The following is a 25321-nucleotide window of genomic DNA, read 5'->3' as shown; positions in this document are numbered from 1 at the left end:
ATGCTAGGTTTCGACAATGCATTCCTTATTTGTTTCATCTCCTGTTTGAAAGCGATCTGTCTGGACTGTCATATGCAGTGAACCACATCTTGAAAAGTGGTATACACATGCAAAACATCTCGGCAAGTGACTTTATGGATAAAGTCAATGTCCAAGATAGTATTTTGGATTCTCACCTGATTAATCTCATGGCGTGTCAGCGTGGTACTAATGAGTACTGGTACCGTCGTCATGGTGATTTAAAATGTATGCTGAGGAACTTAGGTACTCCCACATGGTTCCTCACTCTGAGCTGTGCCGAGTATGGCTGGGAAGACTTACTTGAATTTCTACGAGAGGCAAATGCTAACGTAGATAACATCGAATTCAAGACACCCGGAGAACTGTGCTCTTTGGATCCAGTCAATGTATGTAGGTACTTCAATCATAGATTTGAAGCTATGATGTCTTTCATCATGAATAAGAAGAATCCACCTCTTGGAGAGGTGTTGGATTTCTTCTGGAGAAAAGAGTACCAAGCAAGAGGTGCTCCTCATATACATATGTTGCTGTGGATCAAGGATGCACCTAAATTTGGAACGGATCCAGAAGACTCAGTGATGAGTTTCATCCAACAGTATTCTACGTGTGGTGTTCCAAACGCAAAGGAGAAGAAAAGCCTAAGAGAAAAAGTTCTGCGTTTCCAAAGCCATCGATGTGGAAAGTACTGCCGTCGTAAATTCCGAAACAAAGACAAGTTCTACACTAAATGTCGTTTCGGCTTTCCACGACCGGTGATTTCTAAAGGAAGAGTAAACAGTTTGATGTCTTCGCTGCGACACAATGTCATGAAGAAATCACCTAAAAACACTTACAATTTGAAGAGGAACGAAGAGTCCAAGTACATCAACGACTACAACCCGGTGATTTTGTCCATGTGGAATGCTAACATTGATATACAGTTTGTGGCTGATAACTGTATGGCTGTGGCTCGGTATGTGACGTCTTACATCACCAAAAAAGAGAAGACAGAATTGAAGGATATGTGGGAGGACATTTCCCATGACAAGAGCCTCAGCAAGAAGTTGTACAGTTTCAGTCTGAAGATGTTGTCGCATCGAGAAATCGGAGCGTACGAATGTTCTGACCGGTTGTCTTCAGCAAGTCTCTATGCCAAGTCCAGGAGTATCGTTTGGGCGAGTCTTGGTCTTGCTGCAACGCGTAATCGAGTTCTCAAACCTGTGCGGGAAATTGAGTATTTGGCGGAAAAGGAGCCAAACAGTACCGACATTTTGAAGACAAACATGTTGGATACATATTATTCAAATCGAAGCAGTCACCTCGAGAATGTTTGTCTGTATGAGGTTCTGCAAAATTACATATTCAAGAGGAACATCAAAGAAGATACTGAGAAAGGAGTGTATGCTGTAATAGGAAGTGAGGGATGTCTGGTCAAGCAAAGAAAATGCCACTTGGTAAACCATCGAAAATTGAGTGGCGAATCTCCTGAAAAAAAGGAGTTTTTCTATTTAGCACTTTTGCAACTTTTCAAGCCTTGGCGTGCAGAAGAGGAACTGCTTGGAGATTTCCTCTGTTACGAAGACTCTTTCAATGCCGCCAAGGAGACCATAGAATGTCCTGCTTTTCCCAAATATGTAGAAATGTTGAATGCGGAAATTGAGCAGGAAGCAACAATTGCAGCCGAGATTGCCAGAGACAGTTCTCAGGACAGTCAGAGTTCTGCTTCATTGAGTCAGGATCCACTAGGAGGACCTGTTATCGAAAATGAAGCTGCCACTGCTATGAATGAAGTGGAAAGAGCCATGGCACATGCTCAGGAGGATGCGGTTAACTTAGAAGAGTTGGAAAGACAACTCAACGTTGAGCAGAGGAAAATATATGACGAAGTTACCATGCAAATTGATCATGGATTAAGTCATGATAAGAAAGAGTGCTCATGTACGTCGTTGAAGCCTGTCCGACTGTACGTGAGTGGAGAAGCGGGAACTGGAAAAAGTTTCCTCATTAAAGCAATATCATGCTATTTGCAGGAAAGGACAGAGTCATCGCTGTCTTGTGTTGTCACTGCTCCAACTGGACTGGCAGCACATAATATTAAAGGGATTACTTTACATCGTTTACTGATGCTGCCAGTGGAGCATGACAACAAATTACAATATCACAAGCTATCTGGAGATGCTTGTTTTGAAGTTTCAAGAATCTTGAGGAAAATGAAACTTCTTATCATTGACGAAGTAAGCATGGTTTCCAATGTCATGCTTGCCTTTGTGCATTTGAGGATGCAAGAAGTTCTCAAAACAGAGTATGATGTGTTATTTGGTGGCAAACACATCATTGTTTTCGGAGATCTTTTGCAGCTGACACCAGTGAAAGGGCAACCTGTGTTCAAAATGCTCACGCATGAAGATACCAGGAAGTGCCTAGGCAGCATTGGCAACGTCAATATATGGTTAAACTTCAATTATGCTGAACTGCATGAAAATATGCGTCAGGCGAAGGATGAAGTTTACAAGACTATTCTACAAGATGTTAGAATTGGAAAAGTGACCGAGCATGGGAAAGAAGCTTTACATGCACGATTACTGTCAAATTTATATCCAGAACAAGATGTTGTGCCTGAGAATATTTTTCAGAAAATTACTGAGAAGAAATCTGGAATATGTTTGATGCCAACTCTTGCAGAATGTGCCAAATTTAACAACAAAATGTTGCATTTAGAAAAGCAAGAGATTGTGAAACTGGAAGCTATTGATAGAGTAGAGCATATGGGATCAACAATTATTTTGTCTGAGAATCTGAAAACAAAATTGGATTCATTAGAGAAGAGTATATCTAAAACTGCAGGTTTTGAAAAGACTCTGAATGTGTGCTTGAACTGCCGTATAATTTTAAGAAGGAATTTACATGTTGAAAGAGGTCTGGTAAATGGATCAATGGGTAATGTTGTTGATTTTGTGAAATACAGAAATAGAGATGGAATTGAATTTTTAAAAATTAAATTTGATGGCATTGAGGAAGTACAGCTAATTGGTCGTTGTTCTGCTAGATTTTTGCTTGTAAAAGACTTATATGTTCGCCGTAAGCAGTTTCCTGTTTGCTTGGCATATGCGGTGACAATCCATAAATCGCAAGGTTTAAGTGTAGACAGTGCATTGGTGAATATTGGCAGTTCTGTGTTCAAGGAGGGTATGGCATATGTGGCATTGTCACGAGTTAGAACTTTATCGGGATTGTACTTGATTGAGTGTGATGTCACAAACATTTGTGCGGATCTAGATTGTGTTAAGGAATACAATAGGTTAAGAAGAGAGTATGCGCCACATTTGCCTCAGTATCCTTTGTTTGAGAAACGTGTGGTAGGCCGGAAACGAAGAAATGAGAACAATACTGGGGAGGTTGTAGCAAAAAGACAAAAAGTCAATGAACCTAAAATTACAAGCAGAAACAAAAAGGATTCTGTTGAAGATGTTGTTGGTTTTCAGTTTGAAAACAGTTCTGGTGTCAACTGCTATGCTAATGTAGTGGTTAATGTTTTGTTTTCTCTAGAAAATGTAAAAGAAGAGATTATGGTCAATTCTGATCAAAGATTTTGCAGTTTGTTAAATTCTGTGTTAGAGAAATGTAGCACTGATAGAAGAAACATAGAAAGTGTGTCTGAAATTCGAAATCTGTTAGACAGATGTTCAGGCCAAACACAATTCTCTCAAAATATTCAGCAAGATTGTCAGGAGTTTTTAATGTACATGCTTGATGTATTACATGCTGAAGGTGTAGATGTAGATCAGCTGTTTGGGCTTTCTTATCAATGGCAGCATGACTGCGAGAACTGTATGGTATCAAGTACTACTAGTGTAGACTCAGAAAGATTTATATATTTAACTTTGCCAGACAGTAAATCAGTCTCCTTTAATAAGCTAGTAAAAGCAGCTGATCACAACATGGAGTGTAGCCAATGTAAATCTGAAATGATGTCCACATTATTTATACGAACATATGGCCAGTACGTCATTTTAATGTTCCAACGATGTAGGCCTGATGGAACAAAATTGACAACTTTAATTAAAAATTTTGTAGCTTCGCAGTTGTCAATATCAGGAAGGACTTTTGTAACTGCAGCAATTATATATCATGACGGCCCTTCAATAACATCAGGACATTACACAGCTTATTTAAAGTCTAGAAATGGCTGGTCATTCTGCAATGATTCTGTTTTAATTTTCAAAAAAAAATTGCCGTATGACCTTAAAAACTCTTACCTGGTGTTTTTAAAACCAAAATTTTAGGGAAATAATCTCGGGATGTGCTCTGTGGAATTTCAAGAAGTTCTAATGGCTCCTACACAATTTGGCCTTGAGGATAAGTGTAGTTCAGAGACATAACTTCTAACCATAGGACTGGACGTCATGGAGAAATATGTGCACTTTGAATGAGTTCAGAAAAACTGTTTCTTTTTATAAGCTAATTGAAGCAGCCAATCAAAACATGGAGTAGAGGGAATGTAAGTCTGCAATGCTGTCTACTGTTTTACATTGCTTTGTGATTAAAAGTGATGTAGAGAATTAAATAATTGTAGTAGTCATAGAGGTAGTGTAAGTCTGCTTCATAGTAAGCAGTATCAGTGTCATAGGAAATGTAGAACATGACTGAGCAAGAAGGGGAAGATATTACTATTCCAGGATTGTGAAAATGATCTTCAACATTTTAATTCTGAAAGTTGCGGAAATTCCAAATGACGGGATTGGCTTACAAGAAATCCAAGAGTTATAAATGGCTCTGACCAGATTTGGCCTTGAGGAAACTTGTGGTAGAGAGCAAGAAGTCATTTATTCGATGTAACGTGTTTTTAAAAACGATGGAGATTTTCTTTCAGAAAGTGGCGGGCTGAAAGTAATAACAGCACAAAAGAGTGTAAGCTGTTCATAGGACATCCTTGGACGTCATGGAAAGTAAGTTAACTTTAAGGAGTTCTGAATTCTGATTTCTGATGTTGTATGGGTTTTTTAAACACAATCATTTTGATTGTGTTTTTTTTTCCCCGCTGTTATATGATGAATACCTTTAAGTCACTGTTTTTAGTGAATTTTGATACATTCTGAGAACAGCAAAAATAAACCATTTAACATGTATAATTAATTCTGTACTGTTTGCATTTATGATGTACATGTAGAACTGTGTAGGAGGCATGGAGAAGGTGAGGCTTCTGTAAGTGTCAAAGGTGTTGCATACAGTGCTGCACTTCTGCGTATTCTTTCATATGCTAGACTACATCTGCACAATGAGATACCTAAGCAAAGGAAACGCAAGTGATGTGATTGAGAAATGAGCAAAATAAATTGCACGTATTTCAATTACATCACCTGTGTTTCCTATCATTACGAATCACATTGTGCAGATCAAGTTTAGGTCTGTCCAGGGAAACATAGGAGGTTTGTACTTTGTTGAAGAGTGCAGTGGACATGACTCACTTCATTGGTAGACTTTCACAGATATTATCTCCTCTGTACACTTCAACAAGTGTAAATCTCATCTTGAACTCTGAGTAGGCCTCACCTCAAACAAACCTCTGGATAGGAGACATGTTATTGGCATCCTGAAGCGACACTTTTCTGAAACAAGAGCAATGCAAAAGATGCACCATGTTTTAAGATAGGCCTCACTTCATCTGCATCAAGATACTGTTAGTTTAAAATGTATATCTTTAGGACTGTGTAGGGGGCCTGGAGAAGCAGAAGCTTCTGTCAGTGTCAAAGTTGTTGAAAAACTATTTGTCCTTCAATCTTTTCCCTTGTCTTTTGTAATTTTTAAATACATGTTTTAATATTTTTCAAATGTTGGTTCTCTCTTTCACAGATTGAAAGTATAAAAACAAAAAGTGAGTAATTTAACGGCAATTATAAGGTAAATATTTTGTACTCTTTTCGTTACATTTCTATCACATTCACCTACTATTAGTTCCACTGCTTCACTTCTTTAACCCTCAGTTTCCTGCCTTTGCTACTTTCCTCATTCCTTTCTCTATTACCTACTTACTCAACTCCTTCCACTCTTTTTCTCAGTCCCTCTCTTCTCATAGTTCCTCAGTCTTGTCCACTCACTCCGTCTCTATTACTCTTAGTGTCTGTGAATTACTTTCCCACCTTTTTTTTTTGGACCGCTTCCCGGGAAGTGGCCCGGTTCGCAAACCAGCAGCGTTACGGGAGTCCACCATTTTGTGTTTCGGTCGAATCAAGATACAAGATGGAGGGCAAATAATGTTCAGAATGGGTAGAAGGGGGCACGGTAGATGTATCTTGACCCCCTTGGTTTTCTGAGGGTGGCTGAGGAGGACCATAGTTCTTCACTCTTGTTCACTCTCTCTGTTTCTATTAATGTCACTGTTTCTGACTGATCAAAAAATTTTTTTTTTAAAAAGAACAGTAACTATAAGGGAAGGAAACAGACAGTTATGTTAAAAGAAAGACAGCTATAGGGAGTAAACTAAGGATACTGTTACCCGCAATCCACTGCTGATGATGTTACTGACCATGTCATGAATGATGTAATATGTGACATCATCAGCAGTGGATTGTGGGTAACAGTATCTCTTGTTTACTCCCTAGAGCTGTCTTTCTTTTCACATAACTGTCTGTTTCCTTCCCTTATACTTACTGTTCTTTTTTTAAAAAAATAATTTTTTTGGTTAGCTTCCGGTTCGCGTACCGGGTAGCGCTCCGGGGAGCGAACTAAGAGAAATAGAGGTTGGCAGAGTTCCAAATATTCTACCAATTTTTTTATAACGGGGAGGTAGTTCTGAAAAGAACTTTTTTTAAATGTTTTTGTTGTTTTATATTTTTTTTAGTAGTTTTTTGAACATTTTTTTACTTTTTTTGTATTTTCTGGACGTTTTTATATTTTTTTTGGTTTTTTTTGGGGGGGGGAAACAAAAACGATCCATTGTAAAGGGCTCAACAGGAGCAACAAAAAAAAAAGAATTTATTTTTTGGGGCGTTTCGGACAAACATTAACATGATTCTGAATAGCTCTCATAATCAAAATGATGCTACTTTCCCTGTAGCAAATGAAATCGCCGCAGTGCACGCACACTTGCTTCACGTGCCCAAACAACATTTGAATGTTTGGGATCATCTCCCTCGCCTCTGGTCCCGACACCTCTGGAACAACCGATCTTCTTGCCATCGGAAGGGGATTTTGTTGCTCATCACGTAGCTGGGCAGCACTATAATTATTAGGATGCCACCTACTCATATGCCGATGCATAGTGTGATTGCCGTAACTGTATTTTTTTCCAGTTCCCCTTGACAGTCTATCACCGCATATACGGCAAAACACGTAGCGTGCATTTACTTTTTTTTGCCCCTCAGGAAATTTATAGAATTGCCAAATGTAGTTCTCTTTTCGATTATACCTCCTGGGCTCCTCTGGCAAAAACCTTGGCTCTTCCTCCTCTTCCTCCTCTTCCTGTTCTTCCTCTTCTTGTTGTAAAATTACTTCAGCAGGTGGTCCTCTCTTCTTTGGATTTGGTGGAGGTGGTGGGTTAGAACCAGCTGAAGCTACTAATGAAGCCATGTCACAATGTAAATAAAGGGTCTTTCTCTCACCAAGATGAAAGTCAGAGTGAGGAAAGAAGGAGGGGTTTTCATCATTTGGGAAAAGCAAAAGTTCTAAACCAATGAAAAGTGTTCATTTTAGATCACATGACCTAGTATTACATCATTAGGAAACCAAAAGTGAAATGAACCAATGAAAAGTGTTATTACCGAGTCACATGACCTGCTGTGTTTACGTTACGCGGTCGGCGCCGCGCCGCGGATCGCTTCCGGTTCGCGTACCGCTGCGCTTCCGGGTACGCTAACGTAGCACGTCATATGACGTATCACGCGAGAACGCGAAACGTCATGCTGACGCGACGCGTCACGATGTTGTTTTCTAACGCGACAGTTGCGCAAACGGAACGTTTACCGGTTCGCGGACCGGGTCGCGGCTCCGAATTGAGCTAACGGGAAGCTAACCGGTTTGCGTACCGGGAGCGAAACAATAAAAATAATTTAAAAAAAATTGTATTAAAAACATGTAAAAAATATTTTTCGATTTAAAGAAGAATACATTGTAAAGGTTTTGATATTTGCTATTAAAAAACCATTGAAATTCACTGAAAAAACCATAGGTTATAGACCATATATAGTTAGGAATTAGCATTTACAAAACCTTGAAAATTCACTGAAAAAACCATAGGTTATAGACCATATATAGTTAGGGATTAGCCTTTACAAAACCTTATTTTACTCACACAAAACCATTGAAATTCCATATATAGTTAGTTGTACTAACTATATATCGCGCACCCGCAATCCACTGCTGATCATGTCACATATTACATCATTCATGACATGGTCAGTGACATCACTGATGACATCACTGATGACATCTCAAATGACATCACTGATGACATCACTGATGACATCTCAATGACATGACTGATGACATCACTGATGACATCTCATTTGACATTACTGATGACATCACTGATGACATCATTCATGTGATAATACGATGAACTTCTTCAGACTCTAAAATAACCTTAGATACACTCAGTGTAAACAGACACTCACAGACTGTCACTCATCCATGGAGTTACTCACACACCTACTCAGTCATGCAAAGAATCAATTACACCTCCATTTCCTCAACTATACAGTTATACATACCTTACTTATTCAAACATATACTAACACATATTTACTCTCTTTTACAATCCCTGATACAAGTTCACAATGATCAATACAGCCACTCACACATTCACGGGCTCTTATGCACAGTTATTTATATATGTCAACTCTCACATGTACTGTGTTTTACATATGTTCTTACTTTGACATGTAGCACTCAGATATCCATTCACTCACCAATGCACTCAGTCAACCGCCCATACACCTGTTTCCACATGCACTTTTGAATCCATATATCTAGTGAATCAACTGCTTACACATCTATGCACAGAGTCATACACCTCCCAGCCACCCACACACACACTCAGTCTCCCATACAAATACTTGGGCAACCAATCAATAACCCATATACTTACTCATATAGCTACTGATCAACACATGCAGCAGTTTACAGAACAACAGACATAATGATGCACAAATTAAGACAGTTTACTCACTAACCCATGCACTCAGTGACACACATTTAATCACTCACTCATACAGTCAGTCACACACCTACTAAATCCTTCATCCAGACACTTATACATCCACTCATTCTTCAATATGTAAGACATTTGAGATGTCATCAGTGATGTCATTTGAGATGTCATCAGTGATGTCATCAGTCATGTCATTGAGATGTCATCAGTGATGTCATCAGTGATGTCATTTGAGATGTCATCAGTGATGTCATCAGTGATGTCACTGACCATGTCATGAATGATGTAATATGTGACATGATCAGCAGTGGATTGCGGGTGCGCGATATATAGTTAGTACAACTAACTATATATGGAATTTCAATGGTTTTGTGTGAGTAAAATAAGGTTTTGTAAATGCTAATCCCTAACTATATATGGTCTATAACCTATGGTTTTTTCAGTGAATATATATATATATATATATATATATATATATATATATATATATATGCTTCACAAAAGGTATCCCACCTTTGAGGACGAACTTGAATGAGCCAGCTAATTCATGAGTTTTGAGAAAGTATTGTACTGCTTGTATGCCATGTTCATGAGCTATGCATGTATACAACCCAGTGACATCCAAGACAATCATCAACATATCAGATTCCCAAACAACATCTGAGATTATTCTGATAAAATCAGTTGTATCCCTTAAATAAGAGGGTAATGTTTTGACATGGTCAATCAAAAAGAAGTCCAAGTATTGAGACATAGCTTCGGTCAAACTGCCCTTCGATGAAATAATGGGTCTCCCCGGCGTGATGATGCATTTTTATGAATTTTGGGCAGGTGGTAAAATGTTGGTGTGACCGGCTGGTGACATGTCAAAAATGTATGTTCATTAGTGTTGAGCATGCCTTCTGATGCCCATTTGGCAAGTAGTTCATGATACTCGATAACACTGGTGTTGTAGTCATCTTTGCTAATTTTGATATAGCATGATGTATCCTTCAATTGGCGTAATGCTTCCGTACAATAAAATTCTCGCGTCATTAAAACAATATTTCCTCCTTTGTCAGATGGTTTGCAAATGACATTCAAATTGAATTTTAGTTTTTTCAATGCTGTTCTTTGAGCAAATGATAAGTTCCACTGTCTTGAATTGAATTTTTTTGAGCCTTGACTTCTCATTTTGTCCAAGACATTTTTAACTGCTTCTTCAAAAACGTCTATGGCATCATGTGGCATTGTGGGTACAAATCTTGACGGAGGCTTAAACCTGATTATTGCTCTAGTTTGTTTGATTCCAAACTGTTCTGCAGTCTCTGCTGTATCCATAAGTTGTTGATTTGGATCGCTTATTTGGCTAGCCATAATTTCTAGCAGATTTAAGTCTTCCATTTCAAGATTTGCCATAGATGAATTGTCATTTGCCGTGTTAGTATTCCCATTTGTGATGTTCCTGAGTTTATGGAATTTCAATAGTTTTAATTTGCGTGTAAATAGAAACAAATCAATCCTGGTTTGTGTGTATTCAAAATCATGTATTGGACAATATGTTAGTCCCTTTTTAAGGACTTCTTCTTCAGTTTTTGAAAGTTTATATGTAGTCAAATTGACAATTGTTAGATCATCTGGAGAGGTTATCTCCTGTTGCCTCTCTTGCTCCTGGTTTGCGAGGCCATACCTTGATTTCCTGATGTTGACGCCACCTTTTCGCGTCTGTCTTGTCTTTGTCTTTGCTCTGGGGGCTTGCCTTTGGCCCCTCTCTGGTAGGACTGTCGCATTAGTTGGAACTCCCCGCGAAAATGGGACTGCGAGGTAGCCAATTCTTTTGTTGCTGTTCTCTCATCCCCAGATTGTCCGGTGTCAGTTACGTCTGACTCTGAAGTTAAAACCACTTGAGGGCTTTTCTTGTTAGCACCGCTTCTGAGAGCTCTTCTTGGGGCATCATATTTCCTGGCAAATGTCAGTATGCGCCCCTGCTCATAATCTCGAGCATCTCTTTAAAACGTAGTTTGTTTTCGTTTCTTGATTTTATCTTCATAGGCCAGAAGCCGTTTCTTCATTGCTTCACGTAACTCATCACACTGTGCGGAGTTAGGGTCCTGAGCTATTATAGCTTCAAGCGCTTCAATTTCTTTCTGGCATTTTGCCCTATCTCTCCACGCAAATTTGATTAGGATTTTCAGCATGCCATCAGACATTTCAGCAGTATAGTTTGCCCATTCATCCAATAGTTAAAGATCTAGATTTTCGTAGGCAGGAACCATGTAAACACGGAGCCCGCGCGGAATACCTTGTACTTCTAAATACTTCTGAAGCGAGGTCACGTCCCACCATTTATGGATTTCGCGCTCAAACAGTCTCTCGAGCTGCGCAAATAGTGTTTTGAGGGGGCTTTGAGCATTGGTTTCGGTACTACTTGCTGCCATGCTTTGCTGTGTATTGATCCTAAAAATGTCATCCTCTGCATCGCGGCGTGCTTGGTCTGAGTACATCTTGGGTGCTTGATATATAACTTTAATGCTTAGTGCTTATGTTCTGTAACACTTGAACCACTCATTCCAGCCGTACTTTAAATGAACTTTAAATATGCATAAATCGCTTCAATGTTCAGCGGCAGACAGACAAAAACGAGGACGTGTCAGTCCTCCGACTTACCCGTCCTCGATGTCGGCCCTGCTCTTTCTTCCGGAGATCCGTTCTCCAATGCGTTAGGTTCGGCGGTGCAATGGCGATAGCAGTTTCGCTCCTCTTTCCATCAAAAAACGCCACTGGTGCACTCAGAAGCGGGTGCGTGTCCGTAACCGCAGTGACGGTGACTGCGGAATATATATATATATATATATACATAGTCTCAACTCATTATTATTAACATGCCTCTTAATTTGCTTAGTCGGTTCTTCCTAAATATTATCACTGTTTCACTTCAAATTTCTTCCCACTGTAAATAAGTAGTATATCTCTCTTGAACAAAGAACCCGTAATGGGCCTTTTCCCTCTCTTTTTCCCCTGGTATTCATATGCTAAGCAAATAAAAACATTGTGTTCATTCTTTCCTATTGTTATGCTACTTTTCATTGGTCACTCTGTTTAACCCTTTATTAGCTTACTTATTCAAAGCCCAATCTAGTAGTGCCTGTGGATGAAGTCGAGACTCCATCATGGCACCCAGCGCAGTCCCCCGTGTAACTCCGCAATGGAATTGCTTAAAATAATAATACTAATTTTTTTATATCACGTGTTGTTACCAGAGCAGTAGATTAGAAAATGTCTTTGTAGTCAAGTATATGATAGCTCTGAAGTATTTTACTTTTAAAAATCAATACACATCCTATTTGGAACCCTTCCCCCACACTGGTGTGGTTCAGTTTTCATAGCAACCTGTTTTGAAATAGTAAGTTAAAAGTTCATACACTTTTCAACCATACCTCATAAGCTTCCAATTGCACACTAGCAGGTGTGGTTGAGTGCTTGTAAATGTAAGCTTATCCACAGTAGCATAACTTGTGACACATTTAAACGAAAGCAATCACAGATATACTCAAATATCTAATAAAAACACAACCTATTCTTATGTTTCAAATTAAAACAGTACCCAATCATATATTCCTCCATTTTAACTGCTTTTCAATCTACCAACTCTGACATTCAGCTGCAGCCTTCTCCTGATTACTTCTGCTCCTTCTTTGAAAATGGTTAGAGTGTGGATTGTGGGTCACAGCTATGTCTTCTGGACTTGAGAGTAGCAAGAAAAAGTGGCATTGACAAGGTCGTGGGTTTGGTGAATGTGGATATTACATGGTTTGGTCAGAGAGGTTTGAAATGGTACTAATTGCTGCCTTTGGTTGAGAGATTTCACATTGCCAACACCCAGACCTCTGTTAATAGTGTACCGGGCTGGCAATGACCTAGGCACTGTTACTGGTGCTGGCTTGGAAATTGCAATGAAAGAGATCTTTGGTCAATTATTGACACTTTTACTTCCCACTGTCTTAGTGTACTCCAACATATGCCAAAGGCAAAAATTTAAGTGGTCAAATCAATCTGTCCACAAATTGACAAAGCCAGTAAACCTGTTAATAAAGCTATTTCTGCATTCCTCAGAGACCATAGCATGGGCTCTATCTACAACAAAAACCTGTGTTTTGATATGCAATGAATCTATAGAAGTGTTGGAGTTCACTTTACAGATGAAGGCTACAGGGTGTTTCTCAACAACCTGAAACTGTGCATCAAGTCCTATGTGTAGCTGTGACATACTCTCAATGAATACAAAGGCTCTCTTCAGAGCCACCTTGTTGCCCAATACTAAATGATAATGATTTAAAACCCTTTTTTGAAAAAAAAAGAAATTTGCGGAGTTACAACCCCGTTGAGAATCTGTGAAGCAAAAGCATGAATTTAAGGCACAGCAGTATGTTAGCTTTGTAACATTCATTTTACATCTATATCTGTCAAAATCATTTTGTAAAAAGTATTGTAAGTATCTAACTGTGTGTGCAAGTGGGTGCATACGTCTGAGTGGCTCTGTGAGTGAATACACATGTCTCTGAGTGATTCTGTGAGTAGGTGCATGAGTGTGTAGGTCTCTGACTGGGTCCATCAGTGTCTGAGTGGATCTGTGACTGGGTGTGTCAGTATCTCAGTGGGTCTGAGTGGCTGTATAAGTGTCTCAGTCAGTCTATGAGTAGGATCATGAATCTCTGAGTGGGCCTGTTAGTGTGTGCATAACTCTCTAAGTGGGTCTCTGAGTGGGTGTATAAGTCTCTGAGTGGGCTTCTGAGTGAGTCTATGTGTCTAAATGTATCTTCAGTGGGTGTATGTCTGTCTGAGTGGGTCAGTGGGTGGGTGCACGAGTCTCTAAGTGGGTCTGTGAATCGGTGCATGAGTCTTAGTGGGTCTCTGAGTGGGTACATGAATCTCTGAGTAGGTATCTAAGTGGGTGAATGAGTGTCTAAGTAGGGCTATGACTGGGTGTCTGAATGGCTGAGTGGGTCCTGAATGGGTGTATGGCTGTATTAGTGCATCTGTAAGTGGATGTATGTTTGTCTAACTGAGTCTGTGAGTGCATGCTTAACTCCCTGAGTGGGTGTGTGAGTTGGTGTATGAGTGTCTAAATGGGTCTTTAGTAAGTGTATGGCTGTCTGAGTGAGGCTGTGAGTGAATGTGTACATCTCTCAGAATGGGCATGTGAGTAGGTGGGCAAGTGTCTAAATGGATCTTCAATGTATGTGAGGACCGAATGAATGAGTCACTGAGTAGGTCTGTGAGTGTGTATATCCGTGTCTAAATGGGTCTTGAGTGGTTGTATGGCTGTCTGAGTGTGTCCATCAATGGGTGCATGAGTGTCTGAGTGCGGCATAACTGGGTGCATGAGTTTCTCAGTGTGTCTGTGAGTGGGAGTATAAGTTTGTGAGTGAGTCTATGTGTGACTGAGTGTCTGAGTAAGTTGGTGAGTAGTTGTAGGAGTCTGGGAGTGGGTCTCTGAATGAGTAAGTGACTGTCTCAGTGGTTCTTTGAATGGATGTGTGAGTGTTTTTATTTTTACATTTATTCTGGTGGTGTGCACGACTCCACCACAATGTTACATGGGGCCACACTGAGTGCCACGATGGAGCTGCTATGCCGCAGACCTGGAAAAAAAATTCTCACCATTCTAAAATGCAAAAGAGATCTCCATAATACCCCTAACATACACCCATTGGGTCAAGGTACTCCTATCTTGACCCCTTTTCTATGTTTGTATGCCCTTTAAACAATACCCCACGACTGGATCGCTTCACATAATGGCTGCCGCAACATTTTCCACAGCTTGCGGACAGCCAGTCAGAACCCACCACCTCCCTCCGCGTGGGTCCGTGTGGCCCTGCGCCAGAGTCGTGGATCCTCCGTGTCCCTATATATACAAATTACAATTTATTTTAATAACTCTGCAACTTCTGAACAGATTTACACCAAATCATTAAAAGGCACTTCCCTGGGCCAACATCTACCTTCCTACCAAATTTGGTGCAATTCCATTCAGCAAATGAAAAAACCCTCTTCCTATAGAAACTAGTTCCTAACTAGTGCCTACTGGCAGTTGCCAGTAGGCAGTTCCTACTGGCAATGGCCACTAGGTAATATATCATTTTCATGGTAAAGGCATATCCATTGTAAAAAGAATTTTTGTACAAGGCTTTTGTTATAATGGCATTTTCATTTTAAAAACAGCATTGTAAAGCCATGTGTTGTAATGGCTTTTGTTTGTTCTGACATATATCCAAAACTGTGCTATGGGACAAAATACAGAACACAATGGCTCAAGAAAGCAGATGTAAGTTAGGACCAATTAAAGAAATGGAGTCCATGATCAGGGAATTAGAAGAAGTGGTGATAGTCAATCAGACCCATGAAAGACTGAAGCAGCTGGAAGTAAGTACTCTAATTATATTATAAGGATATGCTGCAAACGCCTGTATGGGTACATTTCAGGAAACACAATACAGACTATATGAGGTAGGTGATAAGGTGAGCCAGCTGTTGACCATCTAAATAAAAGACAGGAAGAATGCAGGTGAGTGAGGGTAGTCGTAGAAGAAGAGGGCGAATTAAGAGAAACAGACCTAGATATAGTAAAGTCATTTGGCTGGTAGTACGAAAGATTTTATGAAACAGAAAACCTTCATAGTGAGGAGGCAATAAACCAGTTTTTACAGATGCTGACATTACCAGAACTGACTGTTAAGGATAGACAGCAGATAGACAAAGATATCACAAAAGACAACAGAGATGTGAAAAAGGGTGTTGCTCAATGTGAATTCAATTTACCTTCAAAAAATTAAAGGCAAGAGGTGTTTGGCAAAACAGGAACCATTGGTTTAAACGTACCGGCCGGAGAATATGCAACAGAGTCGGGTTCAGGAGACTATCTCAAAGCACATGGGTTTTGGCCGTCATTGTATTCATTACATGAAGCATCATAAAGTCATTTGTACATTCCTTTGGAAATCTGGGTCTAGTCAGGGGGCCATAAATCTGGTCATTTGATAAGAAGCTTTGGTGGGTCTCGACCTTGCATGAACACAATGTGGGGCCAGTGGGTATGTGTCCATATACTGGGCATGGGGAGCACGTGATCACTGCGTGTAGTGTGTAGGCTGTGTTCTGCTTAGCTGTATGCTCCTAACTTAGTGTGTCATCTGACTTTATGGTGTTTTGGGGAAACCACGCCCCTCCAGCCAAACGTGTTTTATTGGAGTCATTCTCCTGAGACCATTGAGGTGTTGCTACCCATCTGTAGGATCGACATCGGTTTCCCTGTCCGCACGTTTGTCTAAAGGTTACGTGTCCCCCACCTGTGATCTGTCAATCAGTTTGTTAAGGCCTAGGTCGCAGGACCTACCTAACCACATATTTCTGACACAGGGTTGAGGGGGAGGTCACATTGGGTGAATACAAGAACAGTGATGCGAGTTCGTTATTATACGTGCATATACATCATGGTGTATATCGACATCGTATTTTTCAATATTAACATTTCCCCCTCTAGTTGAATTTTCAACTATGTAATTTGCCCATACTTCATTACAGTCACAATATTCGAGGTTTGCTTTGTTTCTGTTGGGTCTATTACTAATTCCCTAGTTACTTGTATCCTACCTATTTTAAGGACTGCGTTTTTACAACAGGAAGCGCCACTTATGGGAAACCACACAAAAACAGCACAAAAATGACAATCAATAGCAATGAAGTGCACAGTCTAGTCACCCACCGGTGGAGCCAGGAAAAAAATAAACAAAGCAGTCCTGCTTAGGGGCACCTCCCTCCTTCTTTATGTTGACTTGTAGACGATGCAATGCATGGATGGCAAGAGCTAATATCCCATTGCCTATGTCATTACCAGTGATAAAAGTACAGCAGGATGCACCAATCTTGGCACAGACCCCACCCTTCATCACGGTCATCAAGTCCAACTCATACCAATGTGGTATCACCATAAGGTGGATGGCTTTTAGTTCTTCCTTAATAGTGTTTAGGCTGAGCTCAGTGATGTTGATCATCTTTAGCATTTCTCACCTGATTGTCTGCAACCAGTAGGCTTTCGCCTTTGTTTGCAAGGTGTAGAAGGGTATGAACCCTCCTCCATTTTCTTGAATGTCAGAAAACAGTCTGAATTCTTCAGGAACGTACTTGTACCGAGCCCAGCCAAAGTAATCAGAAGTTCTTTTTTCTCAAGCCTGATGCAATAGAGTTGTTTTCTTTTGTAACAGATATTGAAACAACTCGGACAGAGCTTCTCCAGAAATGACCAGGGTCAGGTGTGTATGGGTACGAGGGTGCAGAAGCCTCACCATTGGGAGACGAGCAACACTGCCAGTTGGCATCCATAAACACAGAGGTACATGAAGTATTGCTTCACAATTCTCATCCGTGCCAAGCTGTATAATTCCTTTGCCTCTGAAACAAGGAATACAATATAAGTTTCCATACATTAAGGAGTTTCCCCTTCACTACTAACTACATGTACCTATCTATCTCAGTGTCCCGAATTCCTGACATGGGCTATCTATGCTAGCATTCAACCCTTCCCTTCTAGACTCATTTCACCTTGTATCATCAAGGTGAATTGCCCTGCACTGAATTCCATGTCTAGAGTCCATTTGTTATTATAAATATTGACCCAGATACTCTAAGTGCCACCCTGGGAAACAGACAGAGGACAAGTTTGTGCACTTGTGTGGTGGCCTTGTTACCTTCGAGAACCTCTTCTCTGGAAAATCTTGGGGCCAACCAGTGTGCTCCCCTGTGATGCCCTACCTGTGCATTCCGTCTAGCTCAGTTTGAATGTCGTTAGGCTCGGAAAAAAGGTGTAGTGCTCTGCAGTTGGTTTTATAATGGATGATGTTTACTGCTACTTTACAGGGTTGTATCCTGCCCCTAATTCTAGAAAGGTACAGGTGGATGAGACATTTTGCTTTATCCGGGGCTATTTCTTGTGATAGGTAAAGTATGTTTGTGCTCACGGTGTGGGGTATCAATGAGCAGACATAGCACGGCCTAGCTGACGTCTGGGACCCCGCAGCGGTCATGTGCTGGTACCATGTATTGTGCAAGAGTTGCTGTGTAGTGCATGTTTAATACTAGAATGAGGTATGAGAGGTCCCTACGCAAGCACTGTAGAAATGTCGAGGTAGGCTTCATATGACTAGGCAGATTTCATGCTATGGATGAATGCAGACACACCCATGCTAAGCAGATGGTATACAAAGGTGCCATAACATATATTTTTTGGAACATGGCAGATCATGGGGTGATGTCTGGAGGGGTTGTCAGCAGCTTTCTGGCGTCCAGGGGTTTCTTGGCTTGGCACAATGTGCAAAGCCTGTAGTAAAAAAGCATCCATAAGAAATAGACTGTGGTCTTTTTTTGGCTTGAACCCTTGGGCCTTGGGATTACAGAGGTTCCTACTGAAGAGATAGTGGGCCACCATGAAGATGGTGCATGTATAGCTTGTTTATTGGCCTGGTGGATAAAGCTGTGGGCTGTAGATTAGCTTTTAGAAACACATACATTAGTGTTCGGTCTTGGAAATTCATATGCTTGTCCTTTTTGGGGCATATTCTGTACATACATTTTGCACAAATGTTTAGTGGGGTACCGAAAGGTAGCCCCAGTTGGGGAATCATTTTAGGAGACAGTAAAGATTTAGTCATGGAGCACCTGAGTTTTACTTTTGGGTCATTTGGTCCTCCGTCCTCGCCATAACAGAGGTGAGTGTTTTAGTGGGGTTATCTTTGTGTGTGTGTGAATTACTCTTTTTACCTAACTATCGTTTTATGGTTGTTTTCGGCACTCTAATACCCTAGTTTCCCTAATGTGTGCATGAGTGCGTATAGTTTTATCAATGTGGATGGTAATTTTTGACCTACACAAATGCGATGCACTGTGAAAGGAAAGAGGCGTGTCGCAATTTGGGGTTTGTGGATAATTGCAATGTGTGCTGAGAACATGTGTATGCCCCTCTGGTCCCTGCACGTGGCGTGTAACAAGGTTGTTGGGCTACTTATGAACGTCTTCCTGCCGATTGTTGTATTTTCCCATAGGTTTTCATGTAGTGCTGGTTCTATTCACACCGGTGGGGATTGAGAAGCCGCTCTGTGTCTTATGTGTGATTCAGCTGTGGCAATGGCTAGGATCGGGCCTGTTGTGCCCTTGGTTGATGTTCGTGAAGCCCTGTGCTATTTGACAAGCTGGGTGCGGTGGTGAGCGTATCAGTGCACCTTGAATGAGGGCTGCGATGGTAATCTACAGAACCCGTTTCCCTCCCGGAGCCCCTCGCTCCCTCAGAATCAGGTCGCTTTGGGTCTGCCGCTCCTGGTGGGGATCATGAACTTCCTACCCGGTGACCCGCTACTCTCGCTGTTTTTAAGGGACATGATTCGATTGCCAGAATTTGGATACTTGGAAGCATTAGGGGAGAGGGGAAAGTAGGATTTGTTGCTCACAACAGCCGACAGGTGCACGACTGGAACTTGTCGTACTGCGTATAACAAACTGGGACGGCTGATTACCCTGGGGTATTTCCCAACTGACTTGGTCTCAAATTATCACTAATTTGTGCTTTGACTATGGAGTATTTATGGGGCATCTCGACATCCCACTTGTGCAGAAAACCTAGCTTCTGGCACTTGGAATGTCACCTCCTTTTGGAACTAAAAGGGGAGCATCCATTAGTTGGAGGCCTGTTGTTGAAGAATGGGGTCCCTTTGATCTGGTAATAAGAACCAATCCTGATTGGACGTGGCTAGGTGGGACCTAGGTGCCTGTGTTTATGCACAGGTTGGGGAGCACCTTGTCCCCTTAGCAGACTGCCCACCCCCTGAGGCATGGCCGCTAACACCGCCCTGAGGTACTAGCACTAGAATGGGGACTTTGCCCCTGCAGGCACCTAAAATGACAGATTTAGCATGGATTTCCATCGACCGGGCATATGGCATCCCTGAGTTTTTTCTGAACACAAGTAAAGGTTTGAGTTTGATCCTACGGCTGTGGTGAGTTTTCTGAAGCGGGTATGAAGTGGATCTGTCGTATTGGTGATTTTTAGGCTTACTGCGCATTTGGATTGGCTTCCCTAGAAAGTCACTCCTACCTGCCTTGGCTGCTGCCCCAGTCCTTGTGGGCTGGGTTCCCTGCCTGCTGCTGTTGCCATATGTTTGTCCAGTCACCGGGTCCTTGTGTAGTGTGTTTGTTGACTGATTTCCCTATAACTGAATGTGCTGGGCGCTTGGGTTGATCTGGGCTTGGCTTTGTGAATGGGGATTTTTCAGGGACTGGACTGGCCCAGGCCTATTGATCTTTGCGCATGATAAGATTTTAGGCAGCATAGGTCGGTCCGATAGAAGAAACATTCTCTAGGGTCTGTCTGCAATGAGCCTTCCTGACCTCTGCCACCATAACTTATCCAGAACTCTTTGGGGTTCGGCGGTTGAGTCTCTTCCAAGACTGGTGACATTTGCACCCTCGCACCCAATGTGGCCCGCTTGTGAGTGGTTTGTGGGGGCATAGCTCAGAGGAGTTGTTCCAGGCTTGCTCCTGGTTCTGCCACTTCATAGTGGGACAATGCATGGGGGTGCATGTCCTTTACTTGTGGGTGCATGTGGTGGCCTGTCCACCTCTAGCTTTGGGACTCTCCCCATGTGCCCGATGGGGGCACTTCCTTGGGTGGTGTATTATTTGCTGGGTGTGCCGAGGTCCCTACAATGGTCACTCACTTTAACACCGTATTCAGCAGCAGGTATGGTCTTTGGATGTGGGGAACGCCCCGCATACTGCCGGGAGAACTTGTTTGCACAACTTCCTCACTTGGAGATGTGCCAGAGTAGCGACAGGGGCTGATCTTGGGAATCCTGGGTGGGCGAGGTCTGTTTGTCATTGCAATTGCCCCTATGTGCCTTGGGTCAGCTCCCAACCTAGCCTCAGGAGACTCAGTAGGCATGCAATCTGGGACAGAATTGTAGATCGGCCACCTTGAAGATGACCCACAGTTCTACCTGTGCCTCTCTTCTAGTCCTTTCTTATCCTATGTATTTTGTCTGTATTTGCATCCTTGTGTGTTCGATTATGTTGGTCCCCCCTCTGGCCAGGGGGAAGCATGTGTCCTAGTGTGTGCATGCCATTCATATAATAATGAGGTTGTGGCGTGCAGAGGTTGTGGGGTGGAGGAGAACATGGCGGACGTGAGCTGAGCGGTCGCTGTCCAATGCCGGTAGCACTCCTGCTCTGCCTTCATGCAGTATGCAGTATGCAGTAATCTGTACGTGGAGCTTTAGTTAGCTTTTCAACAGTTTTCTTACAGCTTTTTCTGTAAAGATTATAAGTAATTTACTTGTGGAGTTTTGCCCGGGGATGTGTATAGAAACATCAGCGGACCTCCCGTGCTATTTTTCGGATTCCCTGGAATTGAGGAGGGGCCGTCTCTCCCAAAGTGTATCCAGCAGGGTTGCAGGCAGAGACAGCACAGGGAGAGTGGCCGCTGCGGCCGGGTCCATGCTGGAGAGGAAGGCTGAAGCCGAGGGGACAAGGAGGGCTACAGGAGAGGAATCCACTGTGCGGAGGCACGGATTGAGCCCGACAGAGAACAGCGAGGACCGGGAGGTCTGTGAGGTATTGGAGTCCCAGGAAAACAGGGACGAGGGTAACCGGGAGATCCCTAAATCTGGTAAGCCCTCTCCACCCCTTTGTCTGAGACAAACAAGCAATAAGGGTGACTCGCTAGCCATCATCCAGCGCAGCCTAATAAAAATATACAGGAGACCAAGTTTAAAGAAATGGGTAAAACTCCTAAAACTCCTAAAACCCCTAAAAACAAGTTAGCAAAAAAAGGCAGGAAACGTGGGGCAGCACGAGAGCCTGAGGTACAGGAGACTAGAGTAGGGAAACCCTGTAAAGACATCAATGAAGCGTCCCTAAATAATAAAGAAACATCAGTTAAAAGGCCAGAGGGCAATATTGAAGAAATCTCCACTACCTATCGGGAGTACAAAGAAAAGGGCGCAAAAACGATTAGAAAGAGGGGCTTTCCTACAGACGCTAGAGTAAGAGTTACTCCCTCATTGAGAACGTATTTTTAAGTTCTCCCACAGGTTTTAAATGTGGTAAAACAGGGAGAAGTTTTCAGGTAAGAATCTGGGCAGGCAGGGTCAATAAGTCAGTCTCCTTTACACGTGGTCATGGATTCAGGAATTTCCTCGCCCTCGCTCAACTCCACATTTGCCCCTCTGCCCGCACTGGTTGCATCCTCAAACCCCTCTGAATTAGCAGAGCAACCAGCCAAGCAATCTAATCAGTCAAAATATTCTGAAATCTTAGACGCTTCAGATGATAGCGCGGCTATGAGCTCAGGGGCACCAGTGAAGCACACTGGAGGAGTTAAGTCTGTGGTCGAGGATACAAGAGATGTTGGCAGCGAGAATCATAAAGATAAGAACAACATGGAAATGGGGGGAACCCCGGAGAGAGAATCTTCTTTGGGGGGCTCTTTAGAGATGCTATTTCTCACAATGGCAACTGATATCAAAAAAGGGTTTGCAATCTCGGAGTCGAACCAGGGAGACATTAGACTGTTTTGTGAATCATTTGAGAAACAATCTGACATCCTAAGCTCAAGGACGGTGGTTTTAGAGAATTCTGTTGAAGAGCTTAAAGAAGATCTAAGAGCAGTCAAAGCGGATAACTCTACACTTAAGAAAGACAAGGCTGCGCTCTGCGACAGATTAGAGTCGTTGGAGAATAATTCTAGACGTAATAACTTGCGCCTCTTAAATGTACCCGAAGGTAAAGAGGGTGAGTATCTTAAATCTCTCATTGTGGACCTCATCAAAGACGTGGTTCAGATCGAGGAATCAGAAGAAGATCTGAAGAGGGACATACAAAGAATCCATAGAGACACCGTAACCAAACAAAACCTAGGACAATTTTAATCAATTTCTTGACCTTTTCCTTAAAAGAGAGAATACTAACAGCTGCCCTTACCAGAAATCACTGAAAATGAGAAACTTTGCATTTGAGATCAGGTTGGATCTCTCACGTGTTACTTTGGATCGACAACGGGAGTTGGGGAAAAAAATGGAGGACTTCAAGAAATTAAGGGCTGTCGTCCAACTCAAATTCCCAGCGCAACTGAAAATCATGTTTAACAACAAAATGTATAATGAGAGAACGGTGCAGGAAGCGGATGAGCTCCTGGAAAATCTAAAATCATTTTTTCTACTCCCTTTCAGATATAAAAATATTGGATTCTTCATCCCAACGAGAGTTTGAGACACAGAAACCTGGTTGTCATAAGAAACTTTATAAGTTTACATACATAGCATACACTAGGATACACTAAGCTACACTAGGAAAAATATGTGACTAAGGGCCATATGTAGGTAGCCCATTTGCAATCGCAATTAGGGCAGTGTGCTATGTAGCACACAAAACCCACATGCAAAATAAGGAATCGCAAAATTTGTGATTCCTTATTTTGCAATTGCATTTAAGGAATCGCAAATTGCAATTCCTTAAATGCAATGTAGGAAGCACCCAAGTTGTGCGAATTGTGGCTTAAGGAATCGCAAAATACCACCAACTTCAGGTTGGTAAATTGCGATTTCTTTGAAAAATTCACTTTTTGGCATTTTTCAAAGTGCCATGTGGGTCACATACCTGCCCTTAGGGCATGTATGTGGGCCACATGTGCACATATATTAATTTCAGTGGTGCAACAGGGTGTCCTATTGACGCCCTTGCAACCCTGAAATTGCATTCTCAATTTGCGATTCTCTAATTGAGAATCGCAAATTGAGAATGTCTTCCAATTCATTCTTATGGGCCTTCAAGCCCATAGGAATGAATTAGAAGGTATTCCTTATTTGCGAATCTCTATTTGCGATTCGCAAATAAGGAATAATTAGGATTCACAAAAAAATTTGCTAATTCTACCTACATTTTGTTTTGCGATTCTCTAATTGTGATTCCCAAAAAATCGCAATTTGAGGATCGCAAGACAAAAATTACCTTCAAATGCCCCCTAGACTTTAAATGGTACAAATCTATACACACAGCACTACTAATAGCAAAAGGCAAGAGTGGGGCAGAGTAGGGCATACCGGCAGGCAGAATCTGGACTTGTCCAGGTAAAGGGGGGTAGGGTTCTCCAGGGAGGAGTGGGAGGGGATCAAGGGTGGAGTAGGGGGAGCACGGGTGGGGGAGCAGAGCGGTAAGAAGGGAAAGAAAGGAACATTTCATTTGTCTTCTAACTTAGTTGCTTTTCATTCGCCATTGTTTTTGTTTGGTGTCGACATTCTGTAGGATGGTGTAGAGTCAGGGTTTGTCTTTTTAATCCTCCATGAGAACGTTACAATGTTTATCTTGGAACGTTAATGGCCGCCGAGTTAAAAGTAGGAGGAAAAACATTTTCCAATATTCGAAAGATTCACCCGCACACATAATCATCATGCAGGAAACCCATCTCCTGAGAGAAGAAATTAGTGGGATCTGTGGGAAGCTCAGGTGGGTGGGACATTGTGTTGGCTCCTGTCAAACTGCCACTGCTAGGGGTGTTGCTATTTTAAGAAAAAAAAGAACAAGCGAATGCTGGCCTCCTTAATGTCATGACAGATACAAGTGGTAGTTGGATCATAGCCAAGTTATCTGATGAAAGTTCACTCTTTATAGTAGTCGGGTATTATGGCCCTAATCAGGATGATCCCGCAACACTAAAAACAATTTTTATAAATCTTCAGGGGTTTCCCGATACGATAATCTTTGCCGGGGACTTCAATATAGTGTTGAACTCAAAATTGGATAAATCCCCAAGCGGTAGAGCCAATGCCCTGTCTAAATCCAGGGCATACTTAAAGACGATGATGAGGCGAAATGCGTTATTTGATATTTGGAGGGAAAGATCTGGCACTTAATTGGGGGCATAATATAAACAAAACAGGAGCATAGAGGGAAAAACAGAACACGGGTCGCCCTCCACTCATATACTCCTTAGCACAACATGACCCGTTCTTTAAGGCAGCTTAATTCTAGTTCGAACGTATACAACAAGTTGCAAATTTGCAATTTGTTTCCCCTATCTTTTATATGTTTGAGGTAGAGCGTATCACGTTCATTAGCCTATTTAATAAAAACTCCATCCCAATTACAACAGTCCGAGTG

The 25321-nt window shown here is 41.8% G+C and overlaps 1 protein-coding gene across 1 annotated transcript in view; it reads right to left on the bottom strand.

Annotated features, from left to right (window-relative positions):
• Nucleotides 1-25321, bottom strand: part of MYPN (myopalladin) — a 2138596-nt gene that overhangs the window by 2029665 nt on the left and 83610 nt on the right. The window lies entirely within an intron of this gene.

The sequence above is a fragment of the Lissotriton helveticus genome, chromosome 5_1, assembly GCF_964261635.1.
Source record: "Lissotriton helveticus chromosome 5_1, aLisHel1.1, whole genome shotgun sequence".
Lineage (NCBI taxonomy): Eukaryota > Metazoa > Chordata > Amphibia > Caudata > Salamandridae > Lissotriton > Lissotriton helveticus.
This window is presented reverse-complemented; position numbering and strand designations above follow the sequence as displayed.